The sequence below is a fragment of the Callithrix jacchus genome, chromosome 6 (assembly GCF_049354715.1).
Source record: "Callithrix jacchus isolate 240 chromosome 6, calJac240_pri, whole genome shotgun sequence".
Taxonomy (NCBI): Eukaryota; Metazoa; Chordata; class Mammalia; order Primates; family Cebidae; genus Callithrix; species Callithrix jacchus.
The window spans coordinates 37502238-37530159 of record NC_133507.1 but is presented as its reverse complement, the minus strand read 5'-3'; the positions used below and the strand labels follow the sequence as shown (position 1 = coordinate 37530159).

Here is a 27922-nt window from a genome sequence, read left to right as displayed (position 1 = left end):
GCCCGGCTCTGCCCATGTCTAGGGCTTCTGCTCCCTCAGCTGCCACCGCCACCGCCCAGGGGGCCGCCGGGGCCGGGGCTGGGGGCGCAGCGCGGCCGGCGTAGGTCTATGTAGCGGGCAGCGGCAGTGGCTGCAGAGGGACGATAAGCGAGGACAAAGTGGTGGTGCTGGGCTCGGGCGGGGTAGGCAAATCCACCCTGACCGTGCAGTTCGTGACTGGCACCTTCATCGAGAAATACGACCCCACCGTTGAGGACTTCTACCACAAGGAGATCGAGGTGGACTCGTCCCCGTCGGTGCTGGAGATCCTGGACACGGCGGGCACTGAGCAGTTCGCTTCCATGCGGAACCTGTACATCAAGAACGGCCAGGGCTTCATCCTCATCTACAGCCTGGTCAACCAGCAGAGCTTCCAGGACATCAGGCCCATGCGGGACCAGATCATCCGCGTGAAGCGGTATGAGAAAGTGCCAGTCATCTTGGTTGGGAACAAAGTGGACCTGGAAAGTGAGAGAGAAGTATCGTCCAGTGAAGGCAGAATTCTTGCTGAAGAATGGGGCTGCCCCTTTATGGAGACTTCTGCTAAGAGTAAAACAATGGTGGACCAACTCTTTGCAGAAATTGTGAGGCAGATGAACTATGCTGCTCAGCCTGACAAAGATGACCCATGCTGTTCGGCATGTAACATACAGTAGCATCCAAATATGGCTGTCCTGGATGGGATTAGCCCAGTGTTGTAGGTGATAGAAAACTCACCTACTCCTCTGCAGGACACACAGGATGTGTGGTGTTAATCTACAGAGAACTGCAGCCCTTATTCAGAATTGAGCAGTGATTGTCAGTTGATATCTCTGAGTAACATTTGGGTTCAGTTACTACAGTTTTCACTATTTGTCCTCAGTCTCCTTTCTGTATCTGCAACTTTAAGGCATAGTCCATCGATCTACAGGGTGATCTCATTTGAAAGCTATGATGGCATTGTCGCTGAGTTGACAGAAGCAACTATTGTATATATTAAAAATAACCATAAGGGAGAAACCAGAAGATTCCTATGACCACTTACAATTAAAATATTTTGTCTTCTTTAAAAAAATAAGTAAAGAAGAAATATTTTCCCACAAGAGTACTGAATTTCAGGAATTGGGATAGAGCTTCTAACCAATGTATCCCGTCAAGTAAGATAAGAGCAGCTGACTTGCCAACAGCATTACAGGGAGAGATTCTTTGCTCAGCTAACACATTTCTGTTTTTCAAAATTGATGCTTAATTGTAGCTGTTATTCTAATTTGTGACATGGAACTAACTCATGCTTCAATCCTTGATAGAGCAAAAGTCAGAACAGGTTATGTAAAAACACAGTCTAGCTTTAGAATTTGTTAAATCGCCTGCTTTGCCACAGAAAATGGAGGCTTTCACAAAGTTTTGATCAGAATTAAACTCCAGACCCACCCTCTTTTAACTGAGCAAGGGTAGTCTTTATAACTTTACTGAACAAGAGGGAAGCAACTGTGATGGGAAGAGAGTGCCCAGCCTTACTAACAAGAAGCATTCTAATAGATACACTAGTACCATCATGTAAGGAAAATGAAGCCATGTTGCATCCACATGTTCCCGTTTGCAGAAACCTCACAGGACAATACGAATATCTGGCATTTTTCAGTTCGTTAAAGCTGCAAATTCCTTCTCGCCTCTAAGGGCTATGGTTGTAGTGTGACCCGTAGCTAACCTTCTTTCAAAATCAAGTTTGCTGTGGCAGAGCTTTATTGCAGGCATTTTAAAAATAGAATAACCATGTGAAATAATTTGGGCTTAAAAATAGAACATAAATTATAGAGTGGAAGGTAAAGGACAAAGGCCTTCTTTCTTTAATTTTTCCTGGAGAATTATATAAAGGTTTTCTTAGAACAATTTTGCCCTGATTACTGAAGTATCAAATAAAGCTGGAGTGGATATTTTGTTTTGAAAAGGTGCTCGAGCTCTGACATTTTTGGTTTTTACAGCCGTGAAGTATTTATCATTTGCATGACTAATGGCACAGGAAAAACCTATTCATAAGTTTTACAATCAAGTATAGAAGGGTCTTCAGCTAACTTCAGTTATAAATGCTGAAAAGATTATCTTGAGCTGGGCCTTGGGAGAAGAACTTGGCCTTCAGAACTGCAGTATCACTGAGCCTGCAATCTATATGCCACCCCACATTTTGTTGGTTTCACAGTCTTGTGCAAGTAACCTCTGGTCTTATGTGTGTAACTGAGAGAAGAGTGTGTGTTTGCGTGTGCATGTGTGTTTATTGTTCCTAAGAATTTGGCACAAGTCAGAGATAATTGCCTATACTAAGAATCTATACTGCAGAATATAGTGTATCAAAAGCTTTTTTTCTTTTAAATTATTAAAGTGTCTTTTATACTATTTTGAAATCATTGGTAGCCCCCCACGTGTTTAATAACTGGCATTAAGCTTAAAGGATGAAGGAAAAAAGGTTGACAGTATTTTTCATCATGAGAAAGCTGAAGGCACATGTGAATGAAAGCTGGCCATAGTTGTCAAAAATCTTTGAATTTTGAATGTTTACATTCTTCAGTATAATTTTTTATAATCCTCAATTATGAAGCACCTTGTTTATAGGACAAAAAATTTTAACCAATTTTATTGAAACAAATTTCACTGCGTAAAAGTTGGTTTGATTCAAATGCAGAGAAATTGGAGATTCAAAAGATACAATTTCTCTACTGAAATAAAAGTATTTCTGAGTTGGTTGAGTTCTGAATCCTCTCACTTCTCAGAATGATTCTTTCTTTAGAATTCTATAATTAATAGAAATTTTTGACAAGTACGATTGCAAAATAAAAATATCTATAAAGATCCCACAGTTTGACATGATGGCTTGCTATGACATGAAAATAGGTTAAATAATATGAAAGGTATGGGCGAATGTCAAGTGGAAAAGATGATCTAAATTTCTGAGTTGTATTACTAGTTAAAAACGTGTGCCAGATGACAAGGTCGGCTTTTACTGTAAAGACGTGAGTAATAACCCATCTGGCTGCCTGACCAGTGTCCCTGCAGCCCTGCATAGTTAGTGACCAAGGCATCAAGGACATCCTGAAACTGGAAATTTGTATTCATCTGGTGTGAATATGACTCAGCTGGTAAATGAATGTGTTCGTTGAGATATTATAGTAATAAAACGCTTAAGAACAGGAAGATTACATCTGTTGGCTACAGAAGAAACCTTAGCGGCTACATAAGAAAGCTGACTTGGGTCACTATTTTATGCCCTGATCAGACTAGCAACTTAGATAAGTGAAAGTTTTTCTAACATACCTTAAAAATATTATGGTTTGATCCAAAGACACACTTTTTTTTTAGCTCTTGTGACAAGATTTTCTTTTATTTTTTACTTTTATACAAAGGCAGCATCTTTAAAATTTGTTTTCTTTTGCTGTTGCAACTTTTGGGTTTTTTTAAACTGTGATAGTGATGGTAATTGATGCCTTTCATTTTGTTCAACTTTCACAAAACAAGCCAGCATCTGATCAAAAGTATTACATAAAATCTTTTCTTTAACTATTGAAAGGTGCTTTGATGATTTTCTCCTTTGGTTTGTAGAATTAGGACTGAACTTTTGACTCAAATTGCTACAGTTGCCATCACTTTTCGGTGGTAATACTACTGATATTTGCTTTTCTATATAAAGAAATGTTGCCTAAGGCTGTCTGGTATTTAAGGGTTTTCCAGTATGAATGTTAATGTTGTCAGTGTATGTATGAATATGAAAGTGCTTTGTTTGTTGCTGGTTTTTGTTTGTGTGTATTTTTTTTTTTTTTTTACGTTTTTGTTCTTATCAGTAGTCTTTGTTAGCACTGGGTAAGCTTTAATTGTCCCTCAGCCAATCAAACTTTAAGGACTATGGGGGTCTTTTTTTTTTTTTTAATTTAACATGTCATTGTGCATCTATTAAATCTTGATAAGAGTTTCAAGAATGACTGCAGTGGGTTTTGGAAACAGACTTATCATTATTGATTTGAGGTTTCCCAGAGATATAGTTCACAGTTAATTGTTGTGCTCTAATACAACTGACCATTTAAAATTGAACAAGAGTTTATTGTTTTGTAACAACGTGAGTTGTTAAATCTTGACATTTCAATTAAAACATGAATTGTAGCCATAACTCAATGCAAATTCAACAGTTGTATTTGGAGTTAAATTACTTTAACAAATAAATTTATTTAATGAGAAAAAGATTATAAGAAGACAGGAAGTAACAGTTTGTCCTCTAATGTATCTTCTAAAGTGAAACTTCACTTCTTTCTTTTCTCTAAGAATTACCACCAGAATATAATCCTAAAATTTAATGGTTGAGAGACTTGACTATAGAATTTACTTTCTGTTAGGGCTTCCTGCTAACCCAGATGAATTTGCTCTGAAAACGGCAAATGCTTCCCCCACCCACCTGAGGATGGAAGAGTAAGGTGCACTCACTTGCTGAAGATAACTTAAGATTTTTTAATTGCCTAGTGGCAATGATGTGTTGAATTCAAGTAGGTGAAACAAGTAACTTCTGGTGCAGGTACTTATGTCGGCAATTGGCTTATTCCTTGACACCAATGTTTTGGCCTTGTTTGGTGACCTGGTCATTGAATTGATCCTTTCTTGCTATTCAGACTGCTTCTGATCCCTCTGAGAGCCAGAACCATCTGGATGGCTCATATGACATTGGTCAGAAAGGTCCCTGATCTTTAAATACATCAGTTTAAGTGTGGAGTCAGAAGATGAGTTGGGGAGATGAAAGGTGGCTCACTTTGGGAGGCTGAAGTGGGTAGACAGCTTGAACTCAAGAGTTCGAGACCAGCCTGGGCAACATGGAGAAACACATCTCTATGAAAAACTACAAAAGATTAACCAGACTTTGTGATGCATGCCTGTAGTCCCAGCTACCCAGGAGGCTGAGGTGGAAGGATCACTTGAGCCCAGAAGGTCAAGGCATCAGTGAGCTGTGGTTGTACCACTGCACTACAGCCTGGGCAGCAGAGTGTGACCCTGTCTCAAAAAAAAAAAACAAAAAAAAAAAAGACTAACAAACCAAAAAGAATTCAAATAGGCCCCTCCAGGATTAACCATTTGTCTACCAAAAGTAAGACATCTACATCTTGGCAGTACTTGATGAAGGTAGGAAATTATCACATCACATTCTGTTACAGTTTGGGGGCCACTTCTAAAAAAGCTTAATGCAACACTGTCACAAGAAAAGATAATGTGCTACCAGTGCTATTATATGAGTGAGAGAAGGGAACAATTAATGTGATACAGCCTCTTCTCACTAGCATCTAAGGACATGAAACCTATGCAGCATACCCTTCCCTCTCCCATCCACATGGAATCAGTCATTCACCATGTCCTTATTGACTAAACAAATTATCCAAATACATTGTGGTTATGTTAGAAAGTGCAGATAAGAAAAGATACTTTACTGATCTCATAACTCATATAATATCAAGTGTCTTCAAGGTAAAGTGTTCTTGTTCCAGTTGTAATTGCTGTATAACAAACCACCCCAATCTCAGTGGCATATGATTGTATTAAAATAACGACATTTGTATTCCCAGATTTTATGGTTCAGGAATTTACTTTGGACACAGGGCAGACTTATATGTCTGCTATGGCCACATCTGAGACATTTGCTTGGAAGACTCAAAGATTAGGTGTGACAGCAGCTTGGAGCTGGAATCATCTGCATGCATCTTCATTTATATGCCTGGTAGTTGTTGCTGATTATTGGCTGGGACCTCAGATGGATTACTGGCCAAATTGCCTCTGCACAGCCTCTGCACATGGGTTATTCTGTCCTCCTCATAGCATGTATAGCAGCTGGGTTACAAGAAAAAAATGTCCTAAGTAGGAAAGGCAGAAGTGTGAGGTGTTCTTATCATCTAGCCTTGGAGGGCACATGACGTTACTTCCATTATACACTATGGGCCAAACTTCTGCCCAGCTTGACACTATAGGCTTTTCTTTGGGGGCTCAGAATAAAAAAGCTGAACAGCCTCTCCCTGTTTATCACTTATTCTGTTGCAGGAGTTTTGTGTTACATACAAAGAAAAATGTAAAGATATTGTCCTGTTTCCCAGGTACCAAAGTCAACCGTGAACAAGAGGCATTTATATCCCTCTATAGCAGTACCAAGCAGAGAGGTACCCTTGGCTAAGTAAGCAAGGCAAGATTACTCTTTCCAGACTCTGATTTGTGAGTTAACAGATAGAACATCAGGCAAGAGTGCCTCTGTTGGTGTCACCTTCAAAGCAACAAGCCTGAGAACTCTGCGTTCCAACTTGGGAGCTAGTCGGTCTCCCAGATGTGGGGATATTTGGAGAACTAGCTTGTGAAGAAGGTCAAGGAAGCAGAAAGGACAGCTCTTAGGCTTCACTTCACTGAAGATACATCACTCAGACAAGATGCCCAGAAAGTTCAGCGTTGACAAAGGTCTAGAGTCTTGTAAATTACTTCCTATGGAAGTTTATTGTGAACAGCAGTAACAAGGCAGCCTCAATTCCCTAATCCTGTGGAGGGTTAAAGAACACCTATTAAATTACTGAACATACTCACTGAATAAAGTTGAATCCAGTAAAAACAAAAACAAAACAAAAAGCACCTATTACCCTCTGGAGCTCAACAGAGATGAAATCTTAGGATATAACTATAGTATAGGTGCTTACCATGACCTGGCTATAATGGTTATAGCCAGGTTTAGGTGAAAACTACATGTAAGATATTGTGAGGTCCTCGAGCGGTTAGATGAGTTGAGTATTAGTCATCGTGGAAGAAAATCTGGATCAGTTAAATGTCAGATGAATTAGATACACTAAAAATAAAAAGGGAAGCAAGAAAGTGGTCCTATTAGTAATCAGCCCATCCTTGCTCAGCACAGTTCCTATATTGCACAGATTTCAGTTACCACTGTTTAGCTCAATGACACCAGGCCTCCAACAACACAGTTCTGACATCAGTTGCTGTGGTATACTGCCTGTGAATAATTGCATAAAGGAGAAACTGCACTGCTAGACCTTCAACCCATAAATTGCTACATGTATACCAGAAGCTCATTATAATCAGTGACCAATTATGTCGCTTCTTTTCATGCCCATTGGTGATTGGTCACCACACATCTTTTTTTCAGTTGACACACTGGCAGCAAACCATGTAGTTGTGCTTTTTCCTTTTCTTCCAGTGATAACATAACATTTTCAAAAATGGCTAATCAAAGAGAAAACTGGCCAACAGTGAAGGGTCATAAAGATGAAGGTATGGCAAGGAAACAAAAATAGAGAAGTCTGAAGGCTGGTAAATTTTATGCATCAACCTGGCTGAGCTAAGGGATGTCCAGACAGCTAGTAAAACGCTATTTCTGGTGTATTTGTGAGGGTGTTTGCTGAAGACATTAGCATGTAAATGAGCAGACTGAGTAAAGATCAGATCGCCCTCACCAGTGTGGGCAGGCATCATCTGATAGAACAAGAAGGTGGAGGAAGGGCAAATTTACACTCTCTGAGCTAGGACATCCATCTTCTCCTGCACTTGCACGTTGGCACTGTGGTTCTTTGGCCTTTAGACATGGACTTTGGTCTGAATTATTCCACTAATTTTCTTGGTTCTCCAGAATGCAGATGGTGGAATTATCAGCCTCTGTAATTGTGTAAGCCACTTTCCATAATACAATAAATCTTCATGTATACATATATAAATATTTATATATATAATAATTCTTCATATATGTGATCAAATAAATGTGTGTGTGTGTGTGTGTGTGTGTGTGTACTGTTTCTCTGGAGAACACTGACTAACACGCTCTAAAAGTGAAATTCAAATTGAGTGTAAATGGAGTTATGGCGGAAACAGCTATCAGAGGGAATTTTGCCACTGTTTGAGACATTCCAGAGAAACTTAGGGAAGGCAGACTGAACAACATAAATGAAGAAAATGTGTTGTTTATTTATTTTAGGATAAAGATATCCCAGGAAAGTGACACTGGCAACAAAACAAAACAAACAAAACTCACATTAAAGAAATTCTCAAAGGTATTTCATGACATAGAAAGTACAAAGAATAAATAGTCGGAAGCTGATTCAAACTTAGAAAGATCGATGATTTGCCAAGGTACAGCTCACTCCATACTGTAAGTACTACAATGAGAAGAGGAGGGCCAGCATCATTCAAACTACATTCCATTAAGATTTTTATAAAGAGATATTGATTCATGTTTCTGATGTTCAAAATTACAGTATACTAAATATTAATTTCACTATTTTTAAAATGTCCCTGTACATTTATAACCTACAATAAAATGTTTTTAATGTTTTGAGAAAATATTTTTAAAAGTCACAGAACAGTTGGAACTTTCCCCTTTGATGCTCGAGATTGTGTTCCATATTCTGTTTGCATAGAGTCGAGTCAGTGACTGATTCCCTGACCAGCCACACAGAGCCTAGAGTTATACCCTACCTGAATTGACAAGGTCTTCCATGACTTATGTGGCCTCATCCTTGGATGAGGATTGCCACTCACGCAATCCCCCGCCAAAAGCCTGAGATCAGTCTTCCATGCTAGCTATGAAGAAACAGAGGCAATGACACTATTTTATTCCATCAGTGTTTGAAAAGAGTCTGCAACTTCTATGCAGGTATCCCAATGCATCTAGGATTGCAGGGATGGACAGAAAGTCCTTCAATAACAACAGAATACCTGTTTTGCTCTTTAAAGGAAATAGGACAGGCTGATGGATGCTATGGGTGCTTAGACTCACATCTTGTCCATGAGGTTGGACTTATTCTTTAATGCTAAAGGAATAGTTTTGGTGACCATTTTGCCATTGGTGACATCTCTCAGGAAACTGACAATAAACTACAATGTTTTAAACTTGTACTATATCCGGGAGATATGTAAATATATAAAATGTTTTGTTATAGAAAGCAAACAAAACACACTGCCCTGTGTGTACCTATGCAACTGTATTGCATGCTCTGCACATGTACCCCAAAACCTAAAATGCAATAAAAAAAAAAAAGAAAAAAAAATGTTATTTAAATTCCACAAGTATAAAATGTAGGTATTATTTTCATTACACAAATATAATAAATGAGACAATATTTTTCTCAAAGACACCCAATTAAGCTGCCAGACTGCAGAGAGTTTCAGGCGATACGATTGAGATTCCTTATCTTTAGTTCATCATCTTCCAAAGATGATACTTTAAGCATTGTCCGGCTGGTTACTGATCACACTGTTCTTTAAGCCCTTCCCCATGGGATTTGAAAATATGCTTCTAAGCATATCTGAAACTTTTTAACTCTTCAGTGTTTTTAGAGATGGGGGTCTCACTATGTTGCCCAGGCTGTACTGCCATGGCTATTCACAGGAGTGATCACAGCACACTGTAGCCTCAAACTCCTCACCTCAAGAGATCCTCCCACCTCAGCCTCCCACGTACCATGTGCAGCCGTAACCTGAGTTTTTCACCTACAATAACCGAAGCTCTTACCTTCTCAGTGAGCCACCAGGCCCGGCGGTGTCTTTGTTTTAAATAGTAATAACATATAAACTTAGAATAAATATGCTGTCCTTTTAAGAATTTATGGCCAGGCACAGTGGCTCATGCCTGTAAACCCAGTACTTTGGGAAGCCGAGGTGGGGGGATCATGAGGCCAGGAGTTCGAGACCATCGTGGCCAACATGGTGAAACACTGTCTCTACTAAAAACAAAAAAAATTAGCCAGGTGTAGTGGTGTGCAACTGTAGTCCCAGCTACCTAGGAGGCTGAGGCAGGAGAATCGCTTGAACTTGTGAGGCAGAGGTTGCAGTAAGCTGAGACTGCACTACTGCACTCCAGCCTGGGTGACAGAGCAAAACTCTCTCTCAAAAAAATAAATAAATAAAAAAGAAAGAAAGAAAAAAAAAAAAAGAATTTACATTGGTGCATGAATACAAAGACTGCAAAATGTATTAGCAACATTTATTATGTAAGAGATTCATAATGAAAGAGTTCAAAGATGAAATTCATCAAAGGATTTGTGTATTTCAAGAAGGAAGTATGACATCATCTAAATACATATTGCTGGGTTAAATATTATTTCCACTATGAGAGAAAAATCTATCGTCTTTTGTCCTCGTGTAAAACTCAGGACTTGGCTTCTGCAGCTGCCCTTGGTTCTGAAATCTTCAACTTGTCCCCCTTAGAGTTCTAAACACACACCCTACCTCACACCCCATGCAGTTACTCTGTGTCCACACAGCTGAGCTCTACCTGGTGTTTTTAATCGAATCAAACAGTCACAGGATTTCATTCCCACATCTTGTTCTGAAAGCTGACATTTATGATTCCAATAAAGATTTCAACAGAAAGATGAGAGTAAATCGCTCAGAGGAACTTTTTTTTTTTTTTTTAAGACCAAGTCTCACTCTGTCGCCCAGGCTGGAGTGCAGTGGTACGATCTCAGCTCACTGCAGCCTCCGCCTCCTGAGTTCAAGTGATTCTCCTGCCTCAGTCTCCTGAGTAGCTGGGACTACAGATGCATGCCACCACATCTGGCTAATTTTTGTACTTTTAGTAGAGACGGGGTTTCATCATGTTGGCCAGGCTGGTCTCAAACTCCTGACCTCATGATCTGCCCACCTCAGCCTCCCAAAGTGTTGGGGTTACAGGTATAAGCCACTGCACCTGGCCCTTCATAACAATATATTATCTCTGAAATTCCCTTTCAGAACAGTGGCCTTGATTTGACATTTAAAATAAATTAGGCAAATCTATTAAGACATAATAAATAGGGAGTGGCTTTGACACTATGAAAACAGTTATCAAGGACCTCAATTTCTAATATTTACCTTTTTTGGTTTTTGGGGTTTTTTTTTTGTTTTTTTGAGACAGAGTCTCACTCTGTCACCATGCTGGAGTACAGTGGTGGATCTTGGCTCACTGCAACCTCCACCTCCTGGGTTCATGAGATTCTCCTGCCTCATCCTCCTGGTTAGCTGGGACTCCAAGTGTGCACCACCACGCCCAGCTAATTTTTGTATTTTTAGTAGAGATGGGGTTTCACCATGTTGGCCAGGACTGTCTCAATTTCTTGACTTTGTGATCTGCCCGCCTTGTCCTCCCAAAGTGCTGGGATTACAGGCATGAGCCACCATTCCTGGCCTAATGTTTACTTTCAATCATTTTAACAAGCAAGCAAACTTTACAAGATTAGTGAGGTTCTGGTGTAAGAGATATTTTCATCGTCCCTGACTGAGACTCAGCAGGCTTCCCACTAAAATGTGGCATGGATGAGAGTACACCTCACCACTGCAGAGCCCAGAATGGTAGCTCCCCTAGTTTCAGAACTTGGGAACAGTTTCCACCACTTGGCCTATCAAACTCTCAGACTCAACGAAGAAATGCAATTGGTGGCTCACACCAAGAGATGGAGTAAATCTGTTGGTCTGAATAAAAGGTCAAAAATATATTTTACATTTGTTGGGAGCCAGCCCCAACCCTGCACGTGGGTGGGTGCGACGAGGAAGTGAGAAATAAAGACAAAGACAAGAGCAGAATTCCACAGTATGTGTCCAGGGGTCAATGCACACTGGCTCATGGAACCTTGTTGACCCTGAGCTCTGGGCTCCACACACTTTTATTAGGGGCATTATCTTGTTAATCTTGCGGGCTGCGGGGAGAGGAGATGAGAAGGGTAAACTAAAAACTATTGTAGGGTAAGATGAGGGGGGAGGAGCCTGTGTCTGCAGCATTCAATAGTTAACGTGGTTCTTCTAAGAAATGCTAACTTAGGACACTGAGTTTTACCACCCACTGATGTTAAGGTGAATCTGCATAGAGGCACAGTGGATAAGCACCACCAGGTCTGACAACACACAATGCATCAAGGGGCTTTTACCTCCCGAGCATTGCAGACACAGAACAATCAGAGAACATAGGCAGAGCCTGTGGCATTCCAGTTATCTCTGCCCTGCAAGACTTTCCTGCCTTGCATGCTCCCATCTGCAAAGGCCCTCCCAAGTCTTGTGAGCAGAGATTGCATTCCTTCCCAGAGTTCTTGCACAAGCCCTCTTTAGGAGACCCTCTTGCAGACCCTGTGTTGGGAAGAGATCCTGGGACCAAAGCAGTCTGTCCTGCTTTGCACCCACACTGCAGCATTCCGTGGTTTTACAGCACTCTCAGGTGCTTTTCACTATAGGCCTCCTGCTACTGCTCGATTTCCTTTTTTACATAAATTTTAATTTTACTGCACCATACTTTGGAGTTTTCTTAATTCAATCTTTGATCCGTGGCGCAAGTCTCGGTGTATAAAAAGCAAAGCAAGCTTGTAATCATTTAACTGGAAAGAACACAGGTCTGTTCCTGGCCATCTTGGCCCACATTTCTACAGAACACTGGACTTCTCTTCATCTGTCACAAGCATTGTTTTTACAGGCAAATAGAATGAGGTATGCTCTTTCCGATTCCCTACTCATCTCCCCCAAATCCTGTCTCTTGTACATTATATGTCCTATTTTTCACCTCTCTGTAACAGTCTAAAAATGATAACTGTAGAAGTAAAATATGCCTGTTTGGGAACAACTGGAAAATCAGAAAACTACAAAGAAGAAATAATCACCAGAGACACCATATGTTCCTATTTCAGCCACTTCACCGTTCAGGCTGTTCACAGCCCTTGCACTGCCTGTCGGCTCTGGTCTCCCTGCTTGCCCCCTTCCTCCTCCTCTGCTTCTCACTCTCAGCTGAAGACTTCAATGCTGATACAGAAGGAATCAGAATGGATGAGTCTACACAATGCAGCAGGCACAGGCATCTGTCTCCATGCACTTGGCTTTCCCTGGCTCCCAGGCCCAACACCTCACTGTGCACTGGATCCTGTTCCCCACTCCTCCTGAAGGACTTTGCTCCAGAAATTATTTCCATTCCTGCCTCATTATTTTTCTTCTTTGTTAATGAGCCATTGCCAAGAAAAATTGTTGCATTGAACTGAGCACAGAAAGTCAACACCAGAACAAAAGTATGCCAAATTGCAGGGTTTATTGCCAGCGACCACGGAGGACTCACATCTCTCCAACCCGTGGCCCCGAAAGAAGAGAGACAAGACCTTTTTATACCCACTAAACTACTTTTGGGAGCTGGGGGAAGGAGCAGAGATGAAAGAAAACCTTCATCCCACCGAGATATCTCGGTGGGCTGTAAATCACCTCCTGAGTAGGAGAGGAGGGTGATGGGTTCCGGACATTCCAAGGGCTAGGAGAGAGATTTGCAGAACTTAAGATAACCATTTGCTTACACATCGTCTGGGTGGGAGTTACTTGGCTCCAGGTTGGAATTATTCGGGGGTGCTTACTCTTGGCCTTTACTGATGATCAAAGGCCAGCAATTCTGGGAGTTACAGAGAAACTATGCAGCTTTACCTTTTTGCAAAGTAATGAAGCAGTTTGCAGAAATCAAGGTTAGCGGTCCTTGTGAGGAGAATGGAAACAGTTTTGCCCTTTATAAGATGGCAGTGTACAGGTTGTAACTCTAGGCTAGCTATATCTCAAAATGATGCACCGTAACATCTTGAATTGCAACTTCTAAAAACTTCACATTTTCCTGATTCCTCAACATCTCCACAAACAGGCTGTGGGCACCTTTCCCAGATGACCAGGTACACCAATGTGACAAGGCTAGGCCCTGTCACAAGTGCCCCTTCTTGCTCTCTCCTGACCATGGCCTTGTGACATTTAAGCACACCCATGATATCCCTTCTTGCTTTGCTGGTAAACCGCACCCTGCCCACAGGTCCTTGCTTGCCCTTGGCTTCCCACAAGCTTGGCTGAGCCTGCTCTCTTTGTGCTCGGCCCAGGTAACCCCACAAGGTATGTCATGCCTCCCTCTTTTGGACCTGTGAATACAGTAAATCATTCATTTATTCATATGCTTCCTCAGTGTAATCTCCACAGCCTATTGTAATGTTCCTTAAGGACTCCACAAAGGGTGCTTGCTCCCTCATTTATAACACACCTCCAACTTAAAAAAAAAAAGAGCTTCTCGATCCTATGTCTTTCTCAGCTCCTACCCAATTTTAAGCTTCCCATTTCCAAGAAAAGTACTTGCAAGAGTTGTTCACAGTCAGCACTTTTTCTTCTTTCTTCAATCCACTCCCACATGGGCAACAAGCACACCCACGTTGCAAATGACTGATGGTCAGTCCTGAGGTCATTTGACCTTGCAGCATCCTTTTGCATCTATGGGGCATGCTGTCCATTGTCACACAGTTTGCTCCCTTGGCTTTTATGACACCTCCTCATACTTGCTTGGTTTTAGTCTTGCTTGGTTTTTCATGGGCTCTTCCTCTGCATCCTTATGTTCCCAACTAGAACCTGTTTCATAATTTGCAGGGTGTGGTGCAGAATGAAAACGCAGGGCTCTTGTTTAAAAATTACTACGTGTTTCAAGGTAGTGAGAACAGAGTATTCAATAAAGCATGGAGCCCTTCTAAGCAAGAGGTCTTCTGTGATTGCAAAGATCCTGTGCCCATGAAGCCCTGTTCCCATCCTCAGAATCCAGCAAAGCACCTGCTCAGCGCTTATCTATCAATGATCTCATCCAAGCCAATTGGCTTTAGATACCACCTTCAGCAACAAACCTCACATCTTATCTTCAACACCAATCTCTCCATTTGACTTCAGATTCAAATATTCAGCTGTCTATTCTCCATGCGCACTGAATATGTTAAATGCACTCAAACTTAATGTGTTCAAAATGGAACTTTAATTTCTCACCCAAATTCTTCCCACAGTTTTCCCCACGTCAGTAAATACCAACTCCATTTTTCCAGTTGTTCAGGCCAAAATCATTATAGCTATCCTGAACTCAACACATTTCTCTCACATTCTGTATTCAATCCACAAAACCCTGCAAGTTCTACCTCCAAAATATTTCTTAAATCTGACCAGTCAAGGCCTTCACCACTTGCAACCCCAGTACAAGTTTCTGTTCTTAGCCACCTAGTCTCCTAGTGTCATAGGTCTCTTGGCTTTCACTTCTGCCCTTGACTGTGTGTTTGCCACACAGCCATCCGTCATCTTTTAAAAATGTAGGTCATAGTTTGTCAGTTTCAAATCACAAAGTTGAAAGATTTGAATAGCTTCCGACCTCACTCATAATTTTTGGTTAAATCTCCAAAATATGGCCTAAAAAACTCTATGTAGCCAGCTTCTGGCTAACTCTCCACCCTCAGCTCCTATCACTACTCCCTCAGTCACTTCATCAGTCACACTGGCTTTCTTGCTGCTTCTCAAACTTTCCTTTGTGTGTGGTTTCCTCCGTCTGGAACACTCTTCGCTCAGATATTTGAATGACTTGCTTTCTCAATTCAGACTTCAATTTACTTGGTACCTCCTCAGAAACCCTTCTGTACTAAACATAAATCTCAGCTTCCCTTGATTGTTTCCTTTGTTCAAAAGATGGCACCCACCTCCTGAACATGGACCATGCCATGCCACTGACATTTTTGTTGAGTCTCCAGAAGTGTTCAGGAATCTGCAAAAGTCCCACTAGTTTAAAGTCTTCACTCACTTCTGAATTTAGGTGAAATATCACATAATAGGGTATGGGATCTGTCTTCCAGGCCTGCTGCCTAAGAGCCAAATAATGTACTCCTAAAGAACAGGCATTAGCTCTTCATGAGCAACAGAAAACAGGGATCTGGAAGAGCCAAGCAGCAAAGGGTGGGGAATAGATCTAGATAGATGATGAAGAATAACCAGTACAACCTCTGTCCTCTTACTGTTTGCTTTATTGCAGACTGACGTTTTATTCTATGTATATGTATACACACAAATGCATTTATGTATACATGTCTGCAAAAATCCCATCTTGTATGTTAACTGCAGTATCACCAGCTCCTAGAGCAGTAACTGTTACACAGTACATATTCAACAAATATTCTTTTGAGAGAATGAATGAAGATGCAATACTATTAAATAATTCACAATTTCTCACCTTGTTCTTTTCACTCAACACAATCACTTTGAGTTGGTTTTTGGTGTGGTAAAAGTATTCTTCTAAAAGAAAGTATGATTTCTTTGAGGAATCTAGTCTAAATACACACGAAAGTAAAGGGACTACTGAACTAAATTATTTCAGCAAGACATTTAGAGAGTATTAGGGATTTGATAATAAATAACGCTATTGTGTGATTTAAGTGTTCAAAGACAGAAGATGACGCTTTTCCTATTTGTAGTTCAAAAAAATCTCATCAATCCCATTATGAGTTAAACCCAAGGATGATCAGCCATGCCTAGAACTGTCAGAGAAAGAATTTGACAGGTGGTCAGTAAAGAAGGGTCACAAATTCAGAGTAATCACATAAACAAAGAAATGAACTGATCTAGAAGACAGACCCATCATGGGGACAAAAATTTCAAGGGATTAAGACCGGACCTACCACCCTGTTACCTGGGAAATAACTAAGGCCACAGGGTGGGGAAAAGAAAGACTTGATATTTTTCAGAGAACAAAAAGTCTGTCTCCGCTATGAAAATACAAGTAATGAACAGTAGTTTGAGATATGCTAATGGGATTCTTTATTGCTTTTCTTTGTCAATTGCAAATTGCTCATTCCTGAAAATGAAACTAAAATGAGCCATTGAGTAAATTACTTCCAAAACAAGCTGGTGGAAAATGTGTAAACCTGTGAGTAATATTAAATCCTTACTTGTTTTATAGGAATTTAGACTCCAGGCACACACAATGTTTTATACCTATAATGATGACTATATATTTTTTTAACTTATTATATAAAATTATATATGTTCTACTCCAGGCACAGTGGCTCACGCTTGTAGTCCCAGCACTTTAGGAGGTCAAGGCAGGAGGATGGCTTAAGGCTAACAGTTTGAGATCAGCCTGGGCAATGTAGCAAGACCCATACAAAAAGGTTAATAAATTAGCCAGGAGTGGTGGTACATACCTGTAGTCCCAGCTACTTGGGAGGCTGAGGTGGGAGGATCCCTTGAGCCCAGGGCTTCAAGGCTGCAGTGAGCTATAATCACACCATTGTACTCTAGCCTAGGTAATAGAGGAAGATCCTGTCTGTTTTTTAAAAAAGTATCATTGAAAGTTTAGAACATAGTAATAAACAAAAGAAGAAAATATAAGTCAAAACAAAAACAGCCATTGTAAATATTTTCATTTCTAATATTTCAGTTTTCTACTAAGTAAATACATGATTACGAAAATTGTACTCATTACTGTTTAACATCCTGTTTGTTGATGAAATAATTTTTCATGACTATTTAGCAGTATATTATTGTCTCATTTAAGCCAATATCATAACATAAATAACACAGTATTAAAAATTAAACCAGCTTTGCAGTTTAAAAGTAAAGAAAAAAAAACAAAACTCAACTTGGTCATGCGTATTAGCAGTTTAATTTGGGGCTGGATTGATTTGCTAATATTTAACTCATAACATAATTGTAGGTTTCTTATTGTGGGATATTTGTCAAGTTTTGATTTCAAAACTATGCTAATTTATAAAATAAATTAGGATATTATGTACAAATTAGGATCATTCCTATGCTTTAAAACAAAGTGTTTTACATTATCTGTGGTGAAATCCTTTTCTGCAGTTTCCCATCCATCGTGTAATGCTATTTAGGTCAAAATAAAACAAAAAGAAATACGTAGAAAAATAAAATAAGAAGCCAAAACAATCAAAATAGAAGTTTAATTTCTTTATGATTAGATTCAATAGGCACAAAATTACTCCACCAAATTGCTGTAAAACTCTTTAAATGCTGACTCCCATTGCCATATTTATCATGAACTTGTAACAAATAGTTCATGACCACTGGCAGCCCATGGACCCACTCTAAATAGCCCTGCTTGAAAGAAGAGGCTTAATGTATATATAATATATATATAAATGTATAAAATACATTATCATATATAATACATATAAAATATTATATATATATATACACACACATATGTATTTTGAGACAGAGCCTCACTCTGTCACCCAGGCTGGAGTGCAGTGGCACAATCTCAGCTGACTGCAACCTCAACCTCCAGGGTTAAAGCAGTTCTCCTGCCTCAGCCTCCTGAGTAGCTGGAATTATGGGTGAATGCCACTACGCCTGGCTAATTTTTGTATTTTTAGTAGAGACAGGGTTTCACCATGTTGTCAGGCTGGTCTCAATCTCTTGACCTCATGATCTGCCTGTCTTGGACTCCCAAAGTGCTGGGATTACAGGCGTGAGCCACTGTGCCTGGTCCTGAGGCTTAATATTCTTAATGATGCACATGTGCCAGCAAAAAATGCTGTCAACATATTACCACAATATATGAATTTTCATTTATTTACAAATCATATCTCTAATTAAAACTATTTTAATAATAATCTGGATGCTTAGATTTTAAGTGTTCGGCATCCTGAAGATCTCGTCCTTTTATTAGTTAATTCACAGGTACAATGGCCAATTAAGATAAGCTTTGCTGTTGCTGATACTGTGTATGGATCTCTATTTTCCAGTAACATTTTTGATCATTTGAAATTATTGAGCCAATGTTTTTCATATCTGATTAGATCATTCTTGGGTTTGACTCATAATGTGATTGATGAAATCTTTTCCTTGAACTATAAATAGGAAAAGCATCATCAAATAGTTCTTTCTCTTCACTCTGTGGCTTCTCTTCAGGAATATAATCATGCCACTTGTCCATTTGTGAGGATTCCTTTAATGACAACTATATGGTATAACCCACATAGTTGGAAATTGCCATGCAGTGTATAAGAGCAAACACACTGGTGAGGGGACCAGGTGGCACCCACGCTTTCTTTTGAGAATATCTGCTGGACCATGCATGTGAATTGGCCATCTAACAAGAACTCAGAGAGTGGGCAAGGTCAATCAGTTAAACAATCACTTAAATAGAAAGGGAAATTGAAATTTATTTCTTTTATTAGAAAAAATAACTAAAGTTCTATTTCTTTAATCCATCCTAATGGATTTTTTTGTGCAAACTTCGTATTTAAAAAGACTATGACTTTAGAACAGGTTTCTCTAAGGACAGCATGGTTCCCCAAGCATCTGTTTGTTTAAAATTCAGATTCCCAGATCCCATCCCATAACTACTATATCAAGGTTCCAAAGAGAAGATGGGGAGAAAGGAGAAAGGAAGTCTTATGTTTAATAAACTCCCCAAGTGATTGTTGTGATATATAAATATATCACATACACCACAGAGCAAGACTCTGTCTCAAATATACATACAATATTTAGCGCAAACACAAAGAAAATGCAAACTGTTAGAGATATCTTTAAGGGGAATGTGAGAACAGAGGTTTAAAATTTATTTAGCTCAAACACACAAAAAAACAGGGCATCAATTTTTTGAAGTCCACATAAAATATGATAGTTTTCAAAGCTGTTAGTTTATAAGAATTTTTGAAAATCAAAGTCAAAGATTTGGAAGATAAAAGTGTAAAATTAGCCTACAAATAAACAATTAAGATTGCAGTTTTCCAGGGAGTCCATAGGATGATAGAGAACCTGACAAGAATGAGGTCAGGGTGACCTGCATGGCTCAGAGGGATCACGCAGAGAAGAGCAGAAATCATGCTTGGAAAGAACTCCATTTCTGCCCTAAAAGTGGCCATTATGGCCAACCCAAGGGCAGTCAGCAGGTGATGGAGCCAAGCCACGCTGAAGGCCGTCCACCACCGATCAGGGGAGTGCGTTCACATCCTGACAGCACGGCTAGCATTGCCTTCACTGCCCCCATGAAGGTCTTCCTCTGATCGCTGCTTGCACCTCACTCCATGAGCAGCCAGTAGAAATGTCACTCACGTACATCCTCATGTTTCACTCAACACATCTCAACCCTACTGTAAATATTTTTCAATGACCCAGAACTTTTTAAGGACCCTAAAAGAAAGGGTACAACTGTGGACACCTGAGGGGACTGGGTAGTGCAAAAAGAACAAGCAGCTCAACTTGGGTGGTTTCAGAAAACCAAAAACCAAAAACCAGTTCAAAACTTCACTTTGAGCCAGGACAGTGGAAAGAGCCACAGCTGTTTCATAAGTATCAGCACTTTTTAAAATTAAACTCTAAATTTATTAAAAGTGTTAAAAGATTCCATTCTCCCCTACAAAACATTTTACAATTATAAAAAATCAAAAACTATGTTCTATTTTCTCAGCCACTGTACAAGTTTCTGTTTCCATCTCGGGACTAGTCTCTGCACCTCGAACACTCTGTCTTTCCCTCAATCCCTCCTCTTTCAATATTACTGCAAGTTTGTTTATAAAACCCTCTAGCCTCTCTCCCCACTCCATGCCCTGCTCTGCTCTGCCCAGCCTGGCTTCTCTGCGATTCCAGGCCCTTGGCTGCAAGTGAAGCAGAATGGATGGGTGGGATGTACACAAGCAGTGTCTGAGGGGCAAGAGCATGCTTTGTGCTTCTGGGAGAACCATTTTTTTCTTGGTCATTTTTTTTTGTCCTATGAACACCAGTTCCAAGCCAAATATTTGGCTTAGAGTTGCCCACAGCCACGCAGCTCTGCTTTTTCTGCACGTTCCTCTGGGCCTGAGTCCATGACAGATGAGTCTTATGACTGTACCATTTGTTTGCTTGTAGATTGTTAGGGATGAGAAAGGGGCACATGACTAGAATGGGACTTGATGGAGTCCCAGCTGCTCAGAGAGTAGGCAGCAAACCCCAGGGGAGGAGGTTTTGGTTTTCTAGTAGGCAAAGCAGGGCCAACCAGGAGTATGGAAGGTGGGGTGGGGGTGGGAAACATCCAACCATGTAGCTCTGGAGTGAGCCGTGTTTCTTCTGAAAAACCTCTTGTCCATCTTCCCACTTCATTCTGTAGGTCTCAGGAGAATTCCAAAGAGGAGAAGAGGAAAATAATTCTGTTCTCCTGTTGGGAAAAGGCAGGAACTGACACAGTGTTCAGGGCTGGGGAGAGGCCTGCTGCGATCTGCAGCTCTCACTGCTTCCCTGTTCTGCGATGACGGAGTTCACGTGGGCCAGAAGCCAGGCCCTCAGAGGGCGCATCAGCTCTGTTCCCCATCCTTGACTAATAAGACTGTATGCTTGCCCCTGCTGGACACAGATAAGACCACACAGTTCTCCATGTTTTTGCCTGTCTCCTCCACAGGGCTCCAGGCATCTTCATCCTGCCCTGTGCCCAGCTGGTAGTTGGTGCCCATGCCCCAGGCAAAACACGACCATCCTTGGTCACAGCATACCCCACAGAGGCCCCAGAAGCCACTGAGGAGACAGCAGGCAGCCTGGAGATGAGGGTGGGTATGCTCTTCTCCTCAGCATCCTCCCGAGGCCCCACTGCCCATATTCAGCCCTGCCCATGCTGTAGGCTTTTCCTTCTGAATCCCTGCAGACTGTATGGTGCTGGTCACCAGAGAAACCCACCCAGAACTTGGTGGAATTCTTGAAGGATATTAGGTTCTGGGGTATGAAACAAGATTCTGTGCCTGGAGTTCCAAGCTGATGGTAGTTGGAGAGGCCAGTCGTACATGTGGCCCTCTTAAGAGATGGCAAAGGTGAAATAGGCACCACAGAAGGCATCCTGAAATCTCACATGGCCCCAGCTTCCCCTGGATTTCAGCATCACACACTTGGGAACCAGGAGTCGTTCAAGGCCTTGCCGGCCACCATAGTTGGCAAATAACTCAGGCACACAGCCTAGCTGGCCCTGTTTCCCACAGTCCAAGGTGTAGAGGTCACCATCAGCTGTCAGCATCACCAAGTGGTCATTTCCTGAGGCCACTTTCACCACAGGCACATCCAGCTGGATGGGTACGGGCACCATTCTCTTCTTCATGGGCTCCAACAGTCCAATCACACTGTTATTATCCTCTAAGGAGCCCCAGAGGAAGACACAGCCATCCTGGGTGAGGGCTACTGTGTGACTGTCTCCTGCTGACACCTTCTCTTGCAGCTCCACTTTCCCAGGGACCATTTCTGAGCCCTCCACTGACATGTCTTTTCCCAGGGCACCCTCATCATTGCAGCCAAAGGAGTAGACCTGGCCACTTTTGCTTAAACACTTGGTATGCATGCCCCGAGCCTCAGCCTGAACAACATTTTCTGGAATGGATACCAGGGCCGGCTTCTTCCTCTCCATCATATTCTCACTCAGCCCCAGCTGGCCCACATCGCTTTGGCCCAGTGTTAGCACCAAGCCTGGTTTTGTGCTGTGGGACCTGTGTGAGACCTTCACCTTCTTGTTTTTGGGGATGGCATCTTCTGGGAGTGACCTTCTTTTAGCTATGTGCTTGGGTGGCATCTTCCTCATTGCACGTTGGCCCCCAGTATCAGCATTTTTAGCAGAACCTACTTCCCTCAGGCTGCAATTTTTCATACTGGAAAAGTGCAACCACCCCTTAACTGATCTCCCTGAAACTGTTCTCTCCACCCTCGTCTTTTCTGTACATTGCTTGTCTTCCAAAAAATCAAATGTGGTCATGTTTCCTCTCTAGAAATTTTTATTACTCTGTTGTTACATACAAGAGGAAGGCCAAACTGCCCTTCAAAACCCAGTCCCAGTCAACATTTTAGCCTCATCCCATGCCTCTGCCAGTGTTTAAATTTAATGTTAGCTGTCCCAGACAGGGGGGAGCTTTATTATACAACTGAATGTTTACTTAGTGGTTCTTCCTCCTAGATAATTATAAACTTAGTTCTCTGCCCAACAGCTCCTTTCCATCCCACCCTCTTCTCATAACCCTATAAAAAGTTACTTGCTTTCTCTCCCATTTACTGAGGTGCTTTATTTAGACTTATCTAAAAGCATCCAACGATTCCTTTTTTTTTTTTTGAGACAGAGTTACACTCTTGTTACCCAGGCTGGAGTGCAAAGGCACGATCTCAGCTCACTACAACCTCTGCCTCCTGGGTTCAAGCAATTCTCCTGCCTCAGCCTCCTGAGGGGCTGGGACTACAGGCATGCACCACCATGCCCAGCTAATTTTTTTATTTTTAGTAGAGACGGAGTTTCACCATGTTGACCAGGATGGTCTCAATCTCTTGACCTCATGATCTACCTGCCTCGGCCTCCCAACTTTTTTTTTGAGATGGAGTTTTGCTCTTGCTGCCCATGTTGGAGTGTAATGGCACAATCTTGGCTCACTGCATCCTCCGGCTCCCAGGTTCAAGTGATTCTCCTGTCTCATCCTCCTGAGTAGCTGGGATTACAGGCAGGCACCACCATGCCCAGCTAACTTTTTGTATTTTTAGTAGAGACAGGGTTTCACCATGTTGGTCAGGCTTGTTTGGAACTCCCAACCTCAGGTGCCATCAGATTTTTTGTCATGATTGCCTCATGTCTCTTTCCCTGCTGCACTGTCAGCTCCTTGAGAGCAGTGACTTCCTTCCTCTTGCTCCTAGGAGCCACCCTATATTGTGTTGAATGACTCAGTCCACAGTGAGTGACACAGCTGACTAATATAAAACTAAAATGACCTCTGTTCACACAACAGGCTACATTATTTTGTTGTTACTGTTCTGATCCAGTATTTTTTTTGTACTTACAAGTTGATTTTATTTGTTCATCATGCATAATTTCTCTAGGTTTGTCCAATCATTCCAGCCTGACAAGGTAGTTTTCTTCATTATTTTTTAAAAATTCTGAGTCTGTTATCTGAGGAATAATGTTTCCTCTTCCAGCTGCATCCTCAGCAACATTTATGATTGTGCCATCAATTTCCTCATCCAAGTTAAAAATAACACTTATAACCCAAATGCCCATCGATGATAGACTGGACTGGCACATATGCCATGTGCACATATACACCATGGAATATTATGCAGCAATCAAAAATGATGAGTTCGTGTCCTTTGTAGGGACATGGATGAATCTGGAGAACATCATTCTCAGCAAACTGACACAAGAACAGAAAATGAAATACCGCATATTCTCACTCATAGGCGGGTGAGGAAAAATGAGAACACATGGACACAGGGAAGGGAGTACTACAAAATGGAGTCTATTGGGGGGAATAGGGGAGGGACAGCGGTGGGGGGAAGCTGGGGAGGGATAGCCTGGGGAGAAATACCAAATGTGGGTGAAGGGAAGGAAGGCAGCAAAACACACTGCCATGTGTGTACCTATGCAACTATCTTGCATGTTCTGCACATGTACCCCAAAACCTAAACTGTAATAAAAAAATAACAGTTATGGACAGAGCATTTTACATGACATTTACCTTCTCTTCTCTAGGATTATATGTATTTCTTCTCGTGTTTTGTCAACTGGATTGTGAACTCCTCAAGACAGGCATCATGGATCTCTCATGCTTATATTCTCTTAACTTTCTTGATTTTAAGAAACACTACAAAATATCCTAGTGCCCTTTGATGACGGTGGCAGAAAGCTGGTTCTGGAATCAGATGACTGAGTATCAGACTGCAGCTCCCCACCTGCAGGTCAACTTAGGCAAGTTTCTCAAACCCTTCAAGCCATCGATGACATTTTCTCATATACAAAATGTGGAAAAAAGTAGTACCTACATCACAGAATTGTCTTAAGAGAATAAAATAGATAATGTATGTAGAATGTTTCATGCTATACTTAATGCAAAGTGTTTAATATAATAATAGATATCAGAGGTATTAGTTGAATAAAATAATAAATAATGGAAATATCAATGTCATCAAATCTGCTAATTTATTACTCAGTCTCTGCTAGGGCTGCCATTACAAAGTACCACAGTCTGGGTGGGTTCAGCAACAGACATCTATTTTCTCACAATTCCGGAGGCCAGATGTCCAAGATCAACCCTGTCGGCAGGGTTGGTTTTGTTTTGTCTTTATTCTTGGCCATCTTATCCTTGCACCTGCACATGGTCTTTCCTCTGTACCTGTCTGTGTCCTAATCTGCTCTACTTATCAGAGCACCAGTTATATTGGATTAAAGCCCACTCAACAAACTCATTTAACTTTAGTTATTTTTTTAAAAACCCAATCTTCAAACATAGTCATATTCTTAGGCACTGAGGGTTAGGATAGCAAACACAATTTTTGGGGGAGAAACATAATTCAGGCTATGATAATCAGTAATAGATGTCATACCCATTATAAGTAATATCTAAGTTAATCATGATCAGTTGTATGACCATAACAACAACTCTCTGACTTTTTGTTTTTTTTTTTTTGGAAACAAGATCTCGCTATGTTACCCAGGCTGGAATGCAGTGGCATGATCTTGGCTCACAGCAGCCTTGATCTCCTGAGCTGAAGCGATCCCCCAACCTCAGCCTCCTGAGTTGCTGGGACTATAAGCATGTGACACCACATCCAGCTAATTTTTATTTTTTTGTATTTTTTGTAGACACAGCATTTCTCCATATTGCCTAGGCTGGTCTCAAACTCCTGGGCTCAAGCGATCCACCCACTCTGGCCTCCCAAAGTGCTGGGATTACAGGCATGAGCCACTGTGCCTGGCCACTTGCCCTTGTTTTATGATTGTATGTCCTCAACTTCTGCAATTTGACTGGCAGTGCCTCCAATGAAAGTGATAAATATTCATGCCCCATTGCCATCAGACTCAGCCATGTGACTTAATTTGGTCAGTGCAAAGTGAGCATGTGTGCACACTCCACTTCCAAGCAGAAGTTTTAAGAGCCATTGATTGTTTTCTTTTTTTTTTTAAATTTTTTATTGCATTTTAGGTTTTGGAGTACATGTGCAGAACATGCAAGACAGTTGCATACGTACACACATGGCAGTGTGTTTTGCTTCCTTTCTCCCCTTCACCTACATTTGGCATTTATCCCCAGGCTATCCTTCCCCAGCTCCCCCTCCCGCTGGTCCTCCCCTTTTCCCCACAATAGACCCCAGTGTTTAGTACTCCCCTCCCTGTGTCCATGTGTTCTCATTTTTCATCACCCGCTTATGCATGAGAATATGCGGTATTTCATTTTCTGTTCTTGTGACAGTTTGCTGAGAATGATGTTCTCCAGATTCATCCATGTCCCTACAAACGACACAAACTCATCATTTCTGATTGCTGCATAATATTCCATGGTGTATATGTGCCACATTTTCCCAATCCAGTCTATCATCAATGGGCATTTGGGTTGATTCCAGGTATTTGCTATTGTAAACAGTGCTGCAATGAACATTCGTGTGCATGTGTCCTTATAGTAGAACGATTTATAGTCCTTTGGATATATACCCAGTAATGGGATTGCTGGGTCAAATGGAATTTCTATTTCTAAGGCCTTGAGGAATCGCCACACTGTCTTCCACAATGGTTGAACTAATTTACACTCCCACCAACAGTGTAAAAGTGTTCCTTTTTCTCCACATCCTCTCCAGCATCTGTTGTCTCCAGATTTTTTTAATGATCGCCATTCTAACTGGCGTGAGATGGTATCTCAATGTGGTTTTGATTTGCATCTCTCTGATGACCAGTGATGATGAGCATTTTTTCATATGATTGTTGGCCTCATATATGTCTTCTTTCGTAAAGTGTCTGTTCATATCCTTTGCCCACTTTTGAATGGACTTGTTTGTTTTTTTCCTGTATATCTGTTTGAGTTCTTTGTAAATTCTGGATATCAGCCCTTTGTCAGATGGGTAAACTGCAAAAATTTTTTCCCATTCTGTTGGTTGCCGATTCACTCTAGTGACTGTTTCTTTTGCCATGCAGAAGTTGTGGAGTTTCATTAGGTCTCATTTGTCTATTTTGGCTTTTGTTGCCAATGCTTTTGGTGTTTTGTTCATGAAGTCCTTGCCTACTCCTATGTCCTGGATGGTTTTGCCTAGATTTCCTTCTAGGGTTTTCATGGTGCCAGGTCTTATGTTTAAGTCTTTAATCCATCTGGAGTTAATTTTAGTATAAGGTGTCAGGAAGGGGTCCAGTTTCTGCTTTCTGCACATGGTTAGCCAGTTTTCCCAACACCATTTGTTAAACAGGGAATCCTTTCCCCATTGCTTGTTTTTGTCAGGTTTATCAAAGATTGTATGGTTTTAGATATGTTGTGTTGCCTTCGATGCCTCTGTTTTGTTCCATTGGTCTATGTCTCTGTTTTGGTACCAGTACCATGCTGTTTTGATTACTGTAGCCTTGTAGTATAGTTTGAAATCTGGTAGTGTGATGCCCCCTGCTGTGTTCTTTTTGCTTAGAATTGACTTGGCTATGCGGGCTCTCTTTTGGTTCCATATGAAGTTCATGGTGGTTTTTTCCAGTTCTGTGAAGAAAGTCAATGGTAGCTTGATGGGGATAGCATTGATTCTGTAAATTACTTTGGGCAGTATAGCCATTTTCACAATATTAATTCTTCCTAACCATGAACATGGAATGTTTCTCCATCTGTTTGTGTCCTCTCTTATTTTGTTGAGCAGTGGTTTGTAGTTTTCCTTGAAGAGGTCCCTTACATTCCTTGTGAGTTGTATTCCTAGGTATTTTATTCCTTTTGTAGCAATTGTGAATGGCAGTTCGTTCTTGATTTGGCTTTCTTTAAGTCTGTTATTGGTGTATAGGAATGCTTGTGATTTTTGCACATTGATTTTATATCCTGAGACTTTGCTGAAGTTGCTTATCAGTTTCAGGAGTTTTTGGGCTGAGGCAATGGGGTCTTCTAGGTATACTATCATGTCATCTGCAAATAGAGACAATGTGGCTTCCACCTTTCCTATTTGAATACCCTTTATTTCCTTTTCTTGCCTGATTGCTCTGGCTAGAACTTCCAGTACTATATTGAATAGGAGTGGTGAGAGAGGGCATCCTTGTCTAGTGCCAGATTTCAAAGAGAATGCTTCCAGTTTTTGCCCATTCAGTATGATATTGGCTGTTGGTTTGTTGTAAATAGCTTTTATTACTTTGAGATACGTTCCATCGATACCGAGTTTATTGAGGGTTTTTAGCATA

General features: G+C 41.1%; 2 pseudogenes across 2 annotated transcripts; one reads left to right on the top strand and one right to left on the bottom strand.

Moving 5' to 3' along the window:
- Nucleotides 1–65: 65 nt before the first annotated feature.
- LOC128932467 (ras-related protein Rap-2a pseudogene) lies at nucleotides 66–4236 on the top strand (annotated as a pseudogene). Its single transcript, XR_013518836.1, has one exon. The product of XR_013518836.1 is annotated as a ras-related protein Rap-2a pseudogene (transcript).
- On the bottom strand, nucleotides 4075–27566 carry LOC144576616 (regulator of chromosome condensation pseudogene; annotated as a pseudogene). Its single transcript, XR_013518835.1, has 2 exons — nucleotides 6714–27566; nucleotides 4075–6557 (listed from the first exon to the last, which is right to left on the bottom strand). The product of XR_013518835.1 is annotated as a regulator of chromosome condensation pseudogene (transcript).
- Between the last annotated feature and the right edge of the window lie 356 nt (nucleotides 27567–27922).